General features: G+C 43.4%; 1 protein-coding gene across 2 annotated transcripts in view; it reads right to left on the reverse strand.

Annotated features, from left to right (window-relative positions):
- SRRM3 (serine/arginine repetitive matrix 3) overlaps positions 1–7,352 on the reverse strand; it is an 84,831-nt gene extending 77,479 nt beyond the window's left edge. The window contains exon 1 of one of the 2 annotated variants that reach the window (XM_067472165.1): positions 7,162–7,352. The gene's annotated coding sequence lies outside the window, so the exon portion shown is untranslated. Of the gene's footprint in view, positions 1–3,068; positions 3,390–7,161 lie in introns of those variants that run through there. The other variant, XM_067472167.1, reaches the window with a different exon arrangement.
- Between the last annotated feature and the right edge of the window lie 2,313 nt (positions 7,353–9,665).

Here is a 9,665-nt window from a genome sequence, read left to right on the forward strand (position 1 = left end):
GGATCATCCAGTCCAACCCTTAAGAGATAGATAGATAGATAGATAGATAGATAGATAGATAGAGTTGGAAGGTGACCCTAAGGACCATCTAAACCAACCCTTAAGAGATAGATAGATAGATAGATAGATAGATAGAATCCTAGAGTTGAGACCCCAAGGACCTTCCAGTCCATAGATACATAGATACATAGAATGTAATCCTAGAGTTGGAGGGAGGGATGAGGACCATCTATTCCAACTTAAGAGATAGATAGATAGACAGACAGACAGATAGATAGATAAATAGAATCCAAGATTTGGGGCCCTAAGGACCATCTTAAGAGATAGGTAGATAGATAGATAGATAGATAGAGAGATAGATAGATAGATAGAGAGATTAAAAGAATCCTAGAGTTGGAAGGTGACCTTAAGGACTGTCTAGTCCAACCCTCAAGAGATAGATAGAGAGATGGATGGATAGATAGATCAATAGATAGATAGATAGAATCCTGGAGTTGGGACTGCAAGGATCATCCAGTCCAACCCTTAAGAGATAGATAGATAGATAGATAGATAGATAGGTAGACAGACAGACAGACAGACAGACAGACAGGCTAACAGAATCCTAGAGTTGGAAGGTAACCCTAAGGACCATATAGTTCAACCTTTAAAAGATAGATAGATAGATAGATAGATAGATAGATAGAGTTGGAAGGTGACCCTAAGGACCATCTAAACCAACCCTTAAGAGATAGATAGATAGATAGATAGATAGATAGATAGATAGAATCCTAGAGTTGAGACCCCAAGGACCTTCCAGTCCATAGATACATAGATACATAGAATGTAATCCTAGAGTTGGAGGGAGGGATGAGGACCATCTATTCCAACTTAAGAGATAGATAGATAGACAGACAGACAGATAGATAGATAAATAGAATCCAAGATTTGGGGCCCTAAGGACCATCTTAAGAGATAGGTAGATAGATAGATAGATAGATAGAGAGATAGATAGATAGATAGAGAGATTAAAAGAATCCTAGAGTTGGAAGGTGACCTTAAGGACTGTCTAGTCCAACCCTCAAGAGATAGATAGAGAGATGGATGGATAGATAGATCAATAGATAGATAGATAGAATCCTGGAGTTGGGACTGCAAGGATCATCCAGTCCAACCCTTAAGAGATAGATAGATAGATAGATAGATAGATAGGTAGACAGACAGACAGACAGACAGACAGGCTAACAGAATCCTAGAGTTGGAAGGTAACCCTAAGGACCATATAGTTCAACCTTTAAAAGATAGATAGATAGATAGATAGATAGATAGATAGATAGATTCCTAGAGCTGGGACCCCAAGGACCCTCCAGCCCAACTCTTAAGACATAGATGGATGGATGGATGGATGGATAGGTAGACAGACAAATAGAATAACAGAGACATAGAGTTGGAAGGTGACACTAAGGGCCATCTAGTCCAACCCTTAAGACATAGATAGAGAGGTGGATAGAATCCTAGAGTTGAGACCCCAAGGACCATCCATTCCAACTCTTAAGACATGGATGGATGGATGGATGGATGGATAGATAGATAGACAGATAGACAGAATCCTAGTGTTGGAAGGAGACCCTAAGGACCATCTAGTCCAACCCTTAAGAGATAGATAGATAGATAGATAGACAGATAGATAGACAGACAGAATCCTAGAGTTGAGACCCCAAGGACCATCCAGTCCAACTCTTAAGACATAGATAGATAGATAGATAGATAGAATAACAGAATCCTGGAGTAGGAAGGTGACCCTAAGGACCATCTAGTCCAACCCTTAAGAGATAGATAGATAGATAGATAGATAGATAGATAGATAGAATCCTAGTTGGGACCCCAAGGACCATCCAGTCCAACTCTTAAGATATAGATAGATAGATAGATAGATAGATAGATAGAATCCTTGAGTTGGGACCCCAAGGACCACCCAGTCCAAGTCTTAAGACTTAGAGAGAGAGAGAGAGAGAGAGAGAGGATCCTAGAGTCGAGACCCCAAGGACCATCCAGTCCTACTCTAAGAGATAGATAGATAGATAGATAGATAGATAGATAGATAGATAGATAGATAGATTCCTAGAGTTGGGACCACAAGAACCATCCTGTCCAACCCCCTGCAATGCAGGAAGACACTGCCCAATCCCTCCCGACAGATGGCCACCCGGACTCTGCTTAAACGCCTCTAGAGGAGGAGACTCCTTTTGTAATCCAAGCTAATCCCAGTAATGAGTTACCGTCCAATAATCATTTCCATGTTCCACTCAATAATTGTACATTGTCACCACTAAAGGGGAAGGGTGGGTGGGGGAAGTAACTCAATTCCATCTAGTTACTCCCCCCCAAAAAAGCAACTCATTCCCAAATTGTTCCACAAATTCCGACACAAGGGTTGACTGCTCCTATACAAGGTGGCTCTACTTCAATCCCTTCGTGAATCCTCATCAGCAATTTGGGATGGAGCACGATGGACTTTTTATGGAATGGAAAGCAAACTGTTCATGGAAAATTCACAGGAATGATAATGAGAGGGCTTCCCCCAGGGATGATGTCACAGGGAAGGGGGCGTGGCCTTGAGGGGAAACCCAGAAGGGCCAGATTGGACCTCAGGGCCTACATTAAGGACTAGGCATCCCAAGTGCTAAGGCTATTAGAAATGACGGGGAGACAGGAAGAGGCAAAAAATATTTCCCCAGTTGTGAGAAATAATGGCATTATTATTATTATTATTATTATTATATTCCCCACTTTTGTGAAATAATGACAATTATATATATAATATTAATAATAATATTAATAATTTAATATTAATAATAATATTGCCCATTTTGAGAAACAATGACAATTATTATTAATAATAACATTAATAATATATTAATATATATATATATATATATATATATATATATTTAATATTAATATTGGAGTGTTGCTATGAAATAATATGAATATGATGTCTCAAAATAAAGTACAATTATATTAAATCCCAGCGTGGATCCAGAGGACATTCCCATTTGAAATGCATATTTCACAATATACTATCTGACCTTCCTTCTCTTGTCCCAAATAATCCTTCATAAGACAGATGGGATTCTCTCCCTTCCCTTGTCACACCGTCGGCAGAACAGATACATGGACAAGGGAATCAATCAGTCGATGTCGCTCTCTTTTGCTCCTGGAAGGCCAGATTTGGAGGGGAAGACGACCTCAGAGGAAGAAGGTGTTTTGTTTCCTCCTCGGCCCCAAACCCAAATTGGAAAGGAAACGCGGCCTTCCTCTTCCTGCCTGTCTGTGCAAAAAAAAATCTGCCTTCTTCCATCTGGGTGGGTTACTTTTGGCTTTGCATGCATTCGTTGAAATAATTGGGGAGAAAAGAAGAAGAAAAAGAGAGGAGGAGGAGGAAGAAGAGGAGGAATGAGAAAGAAGAGAAGGAGGAGGAAGAGTGGGAAGAGGAATAGGAGGAAGAGAAAGGAGGAGGAGGAGAGGAATGAGAAGAAAAAGAGGGAGGACAAGAAAGAGGAGGAGGAAGAGGAGAAAGAAAAGGAAGAGAGGGAAGAGGAAGGAGGATGAATGAGAAGAGAAGGAGGGGGAAGAGGAGGAGGAAGAGTGAGAAGAGGAACAGGAGGAAGAGAAAGAAGGAGGAGGAGAAGACAAATGAGAAGGAAAAGAGGGAAAAGAGGAGGAAGAGAAAGAGGACGAGGATGAAGAAGAGGAGGAGGAAGAGGAAGAGAGGGAAGAGGAAGGAGGATGAATGAGAAAGAAGAGAAGGAGGAGGGAGAGAAAGAGGAGGAAAAAGAAGAAGAGAGGGAAGAGGAAAAGGAAGAGGACAAATGAGAAAGAAGAGGAGGAAGAGAAAGACGTGGAGGAGGAAGAAGAAGAGGAGGATTGAGAAAGAAGAGAGGGAGGAGGAAGAGAGGGAAAAGAAAGAAGGAGCAGAGGAGGAAGAGGTATAAGAGGAGGAATGAGAAAGGAGAGGAAGAAGAGGAGGAAGAGAATGCAGACGAGGAGGAGGAAGAAATGGAAAAAGACGAAGAAGGAGAAGAGGAAGGAGGAAAAGAAAGAGGAGGAAGAAGAGGAGGTGGAGGAATTATTGTCACTATTACTACGATATTTATAACTATGCTGATTTCCTCTTCTAAAGGAGACTCGAGGAAACTAAGGAGGGAGAAAGAAAAGCTAGAGGAAGAAGAGGAGAAGTAATAAATAGAAGAAAGGGGACAAGGAGGAGGGAGAGGAAGAGTAAAAAAAGTTGAAGAGGAAGAATGATTTAATATATTTATTAATATAATAATTACCCCCACTTTCCTCTCCTAAAGACTCAAAGCGGCTAAGGAGGAGGAGGAGGAGGAGGAGGAGGAGGAGGAGGAATGGAGGAGAAAGAAAAGGAGGAAGAGGAGGAGGAAGAAAAGGAGGAAGAGAATGAAAAAGGAAGAAGAGAACGAAGAAAGAAGAGAGGGAGGAAGTTTGGGAAGAGAAAGACAAGAACGGGAAGGAGGAGAAGGAGAAGGCTGAGGAGGAAGAAAAGTAGGAGGCAGAGGAAGCGCAGGCGGATGATGAAAGGAGAAAAGAAGAAGAAGAGGAGGAGGAGGAGGAGGAGACAGAATGGAGGAGGAAGAAAAGGAGGAAGAGGAGGAGGAAGAATTAAGGAGGAAGAGAATGAAAAAGGAGGAAGAGAATGAAGAAGAAAGAAGAGAAGGAGGAAGTTTGGGAAGAGAAAGACAAGAAAAGGAAGGAGGAGAAGGAGAAAACTGAGGAAGAAAAGTAGGAGGCAGAGGAAGTGCAGGCAGATGATGAAAGGAGAAAAGAAGAAGAAGAAGAAGTGGAACAGGAGGAAGAGGAAGAATGGAGGAAGAAAGGAGGAAGGGAATGAAAAAGGAGGAAGAGAATGAAGAAAAAAGAAGAGAAGGAGGAAGTTTGGGAAGAGAAAGACAAGAAAGGGAAGGAGAAGGCCGAGGAGGAAGAAAAGGAGGAAGAGAATGAAAAAGGAGGAAGAGAACGAAGAAGAAAGGAGAGAAGGAGGAAGTTTGAGAAGAGAAAGACAAGAAAGGGAAGGAGGAGAAGGAGAAGGCTGAGGAGGAAGAAAAGGAGGAAGAGAATGAAAAAAGAGGAAGAGAATGAAGAAGAAAGAAGAGAAGGAGGAAGTTTGGGAAGAGAAAGACAAGAAAGGGGAGGAGGAGAAGGAGAAGGCTGAGGAGGTAGAAAAGTAGGAGGCAGAGGAAGTGCACGCAGATAATGAAAGGAGAAGAGAAGAAGGAGAAGGAGAAGGAGAAGAAGAGGAAGAAGAAGAGGAGGAGGAAGAAAAGTAGGAGGCAGAAGAAGTGCAGGGAGGTGATGAAAGGAGAAGAGAAGAAGAAGAGGAGGAGGTGGAAGAATGGAGGAGGAAGAAAAGGAGGAAGAGAATGAAAAAGGAGGACGAGAATGAAGAAGAAAGAGGAGAAGGAGGAAGTTTGGGAAGAGAAAGACAAGAAAAGGAAGGAGAAGGCTGAGGAGGAAGAAAAGGAGGAAGAGAATGAAAAAGGAGGAAGAGAACGAAGAAAGGAAAGAAGGAGAAAGTGTGGGAAGAGAAAAAGAGGAAGAGAATGAAAAAGGAGGAAGAGAACGAAGAAGAAAGGAGAGAAGGAAGAAGTTTGGAAAGAGAAATACAAGAAAGGGAAGGAGGAGAAGGAGAAGGCTGAGGAGGAAGAAAAGGAGGAAGAGAATGAAAAAGGAGGAAGAGAACGAAGAAAGGAGAGAAGGAGGAAGTTTGGGAAGAGAAAGAGAGGAAGAGAATGAAAAAGGAGGAAGAGAACGAAGAAGAAAGGAGAGAAGGAGGAAGTTTGGGAAGAGAAAGACAAGGAAAGGGAAGGAGGAGAAGGAGAAGGCTGAGGAGGAAGAAAAGTAGGAGGCAGAGGAAGTACAGGCAGATGATGAAAGGAGAAGGGAAGAAGAAGAGGAGGAGGAGGAGGAATGGAGGAGGAGGAGGAAAAGGAGGAAGAGAATGAAAAAGAAGGAAGAGAAGGAGGAGGTTTGGGAAGAGAAGGGCAAGAAAGGGAAGGAGGAGAAGGAGAAGACTGAAGAGGAAGAAAAGTAGGAGGCAGAGTAAGTGCAGGCAGATGATGAAATGAGAAGAGGAGGAAAAGAAGAAGAGGAGGAAGAGGAAGAGGAAGAAGAGGAGGAGGAAGAATGGAGGAGGAAGAAAAAGAGGAAGAGGAGGAGGAAGAATTGAGGAGGAAGAATTAAGGAGGAAGAGAATGAAAAAGGAGGAAGAGAACGAAGAAGAAAGAAGAAGGAAGTTTGGGAAGAGAAAGACAAGAAAGGGAAGGAGGAGAAGGAGAAGGCTGAGGAGGAAGAAAAGTAGGAGGCAGAGGAAGTACAGGCAGATGATGGAAGAAGAAGAAGAAGAAGAGGAGGAGGAGGAGGAGGAGGAGGAAGAGGAGGAGGAGGAAGAAGATGTAAGAAAAAGAGAAAGAAACTAAAGGGAGGGAGAAGAGGAAGAAGGAAGGAGAAGAGCAGGAGGAAGTGGGAAAGAGAAAGAGGAGAAGAAAGAAGAAGAGGAAAATGGAGAAGGGAGGGGACTACTTCCCCTCCTTCCAATGGAAGAGGACTGCAAAAGCCAAGCCTTTCAAAAAAAAAAACAATGCCTCTCTATCTATCTATCTATCTATCTATCTATCTATCTATCTATTTCTCTTTCCCTCCATCTCTCTCTCTCTAGACCTACAAAGCCCAACCAAACAGGGCCAAGGAGGGGCTGAGCCATCTGCCTTCCCTGGAGAGACAACAACAAGGCCCCCTCCCTCTCTAAACCCCCCTCCCCTCCCAGAAGACCCAGCCCAAAGAGAGAGAGAGAGAGAAACAGAAAGAGAGAAAGAAAGAGAGAGAGAGAGAGAGAGAGAGAGAGAGAGAAAGGCAGGCAGCAGATGGGACTGCAGCTGAGCCCCCTCCCTCCTTCTCCATTCCGCAATATCAGGCTACACAATATATATGTGTGTGTGTATGTATGTATATATGTGTGTGTATAAATATATAGAGAGAGGGCTTGCCAAGCCCTGCTGCTTTGATAGGCCATTGTGCAAAAAAACCCCCAAATAATAAATAAATAAATAAATGCAAAATGCAATAATAATAATAATAATACTCCTAGGGAAGGAGGCTCCTTACCTGGTCTTCTTCTTCTCCCTGGCTGGTGGCTCCAGCCTCCCAGATCTTCCTCTTGGTGGACCCCAAGGCTGGCTGGCTGGCTTCCTCCCTTGGCTTTGCCTCCTCCTGCCTTGGGCCCCCTCCCCAGTGCAGCTTGCTGAAATGCTGGACAGCGACGGAGCAGCGAGAGGGGGCCCTCCCGGGGAAGGGCAGAGCGGCAACGCTTCCGCCCACAGCGCCACCTACAGGAGCGGAGAAGGAAAGGAAAGGCAAGGAGTATGAGAGAGAGATAGACAGACGCAGGGAAGGGGGGGGGAGTGAGGGAGGCCCAAGCAGAAAGGCAACACTCGATCCTTCCCGACAGATGGCCGTACCAAAATACATATCATGGAATCCTAGAGTTGGAAGGGGACCCCAAAGGACATCCAGCCTCACTTAAAAATACATATCATAGAAGGGGACCCCAAAGGCCACCCAGCCTCTCTTAAAATACATCTATCTATCTACCTACCTAAATGCATTAGAATCATAGGGTCCTAGAGTCAAAAGGAGACCCCAGTCTGATCCCACAGTGGAAGGCACCACCCGAACCCTCCCGACAGATGGCCATCCAGCCTCTCGTAAAAATACATATCATGGAATACTAGAGTGGGAAGGGGACCCCAAAGGACATCCAGCCTCTATTAAAAATGTATATATGTATGTATGTATGCATGTATGTATCTAAACACATTAGAATCATAGGATCATAGAGTCGGAAGGGGACCACAAAGGCCATACCTATCTATCTACCTACCTACCTATCTATCTACCTATCTATCTACCTATCTACCTACCTACCTACCTATCTACCTATCTGTCTGTCTGTCTGTCTACCTATCTATCAACCTATCTATCTGTCTATCTATCTACCTATCTACCTATCTATCAACCTATCTACCTACCTACCTATATCTATCTATCTATCTATCTATCTATCTATCTATCTATCTATCTGCCTGCCTGCCTGCCTGTCTATCTATCTATCTATCTATCTACCTATCAATCTATCTGTCTATCTATCTGTCTGTCTATCTATCTATCATCTATCTATCTACCTATCAATCTATCTGTCTATCTTTGTCTCTCTATCTACCTACCTATCTATGTATCTACCTATCTACCTACCTATCTATCTACCTACCTGTCTACCTACCTACCTGTCTACCTACCTACCTATCTATCCATCTACCTACCTACCTACCTATCTATCCAACTATCTATCTATGTAAACACATTAGAATCATAGGGTCCTAGTCAGAAGGAGACTCCAAAGACCTTCCAGTCCAATCCCACAGTGGAAGGCACCACCCGATCCCTCCTGACAGATGGCCATCCAGCCTCTCTTAAAAATACATATCATGGAATCTTAGAGTCGCAAGGGGACCCCAAAGGACATCCAGCCTCACTTAAAAATACATATCATAGAGGGGACCCCAAAGGCCATCCAGCCTCTCTTAAAATACTTCTATCTACCTACCTACCTAAATGCATTAGAATCATAGGGTCCTAGAGTCAAAAGGAGACCCCAAAGACCTTCCAGTCCGATCCCACAGTAGAAGGCACCACCCAAACCCTCCTGATAGATGGCCATCCAGCCTCTCTTAAAAATACATATCATAGAAGGAGACCCCAAAGGCCATCCAGCCTCTATTAAAAATGTATGCATGTATGTATGTATGTATGTATGTATGTAAACACATTAGAATCATAGGGTCCTAGAGTCAGAAGGAGACCCCAAAGACCATCCAGTCCGATCCCATGGTGGAAGGCACCACCCGAACCCTCCTGAAAGATGGCCATCCAGCCTCTCTTAAAAATACATACCATAGAAGGAGACCTCAAAGGCCATCCAGCCTCTATTAAAAATGTATGTATGTATGTATGTATGTATCTAAACACATTAGAATCATAGGGTCCTAGAGTCAGAAGGAGACCTCAAAGACCATCCAGTCCGATCTCACAGTAGATGGCCATCCAGCCTCTCTTAAAAATACATATCACAGAAGGGGACCCCAAAGGCCAACCAGCCTCTATTAAAATACATCTGTCTGTCTATCTAAATGCATTAGAACCATAGGATCCTAGAGTTGGAAGGAGACCACAAAGGCCATCCAGTCCAATCCCACAGTGGAAGGCACCACCCAAACCCTCCCGACAGATGACCATCCAGCCTCTCATAAAAATACATATCATGGACAAGGACACCAGACTGGATAATAAGGGTTTAGCTTTGGTCAATTTGCCAAGACACTAACAACAACAACAACAACAAGGACCCTTCCCCTGTTAGATAGTGTGTACATTTAATCAAGGTTTCATGCCCTATGTTTCATATATAGCAGAAGGTAACACATTTATTCCTGAGAAGCCACCTCCCTTTACACTTATGTGCTCTCTAGAACTCCTATGAGACTCTGGTGGGAGAGATAAGTGGGTATGTTTTCTATATTATGATTTCTGTATTTTCTCCCTCTGTATCTGAC

This window comes from Anolis sagrei, chromosome 11 (assembly GCF_037176765.1).
Source record: "Anolis sagrei isolate rAnoSag1 chromosome 11, rAnoSag1.mat, whole genome shotgun sequence".
NCBI lineage: Eukaryota > Metazoa > Chordata > Lepidosauria > Squamata > Dactyloidae > Anolis > Anolis sagrei.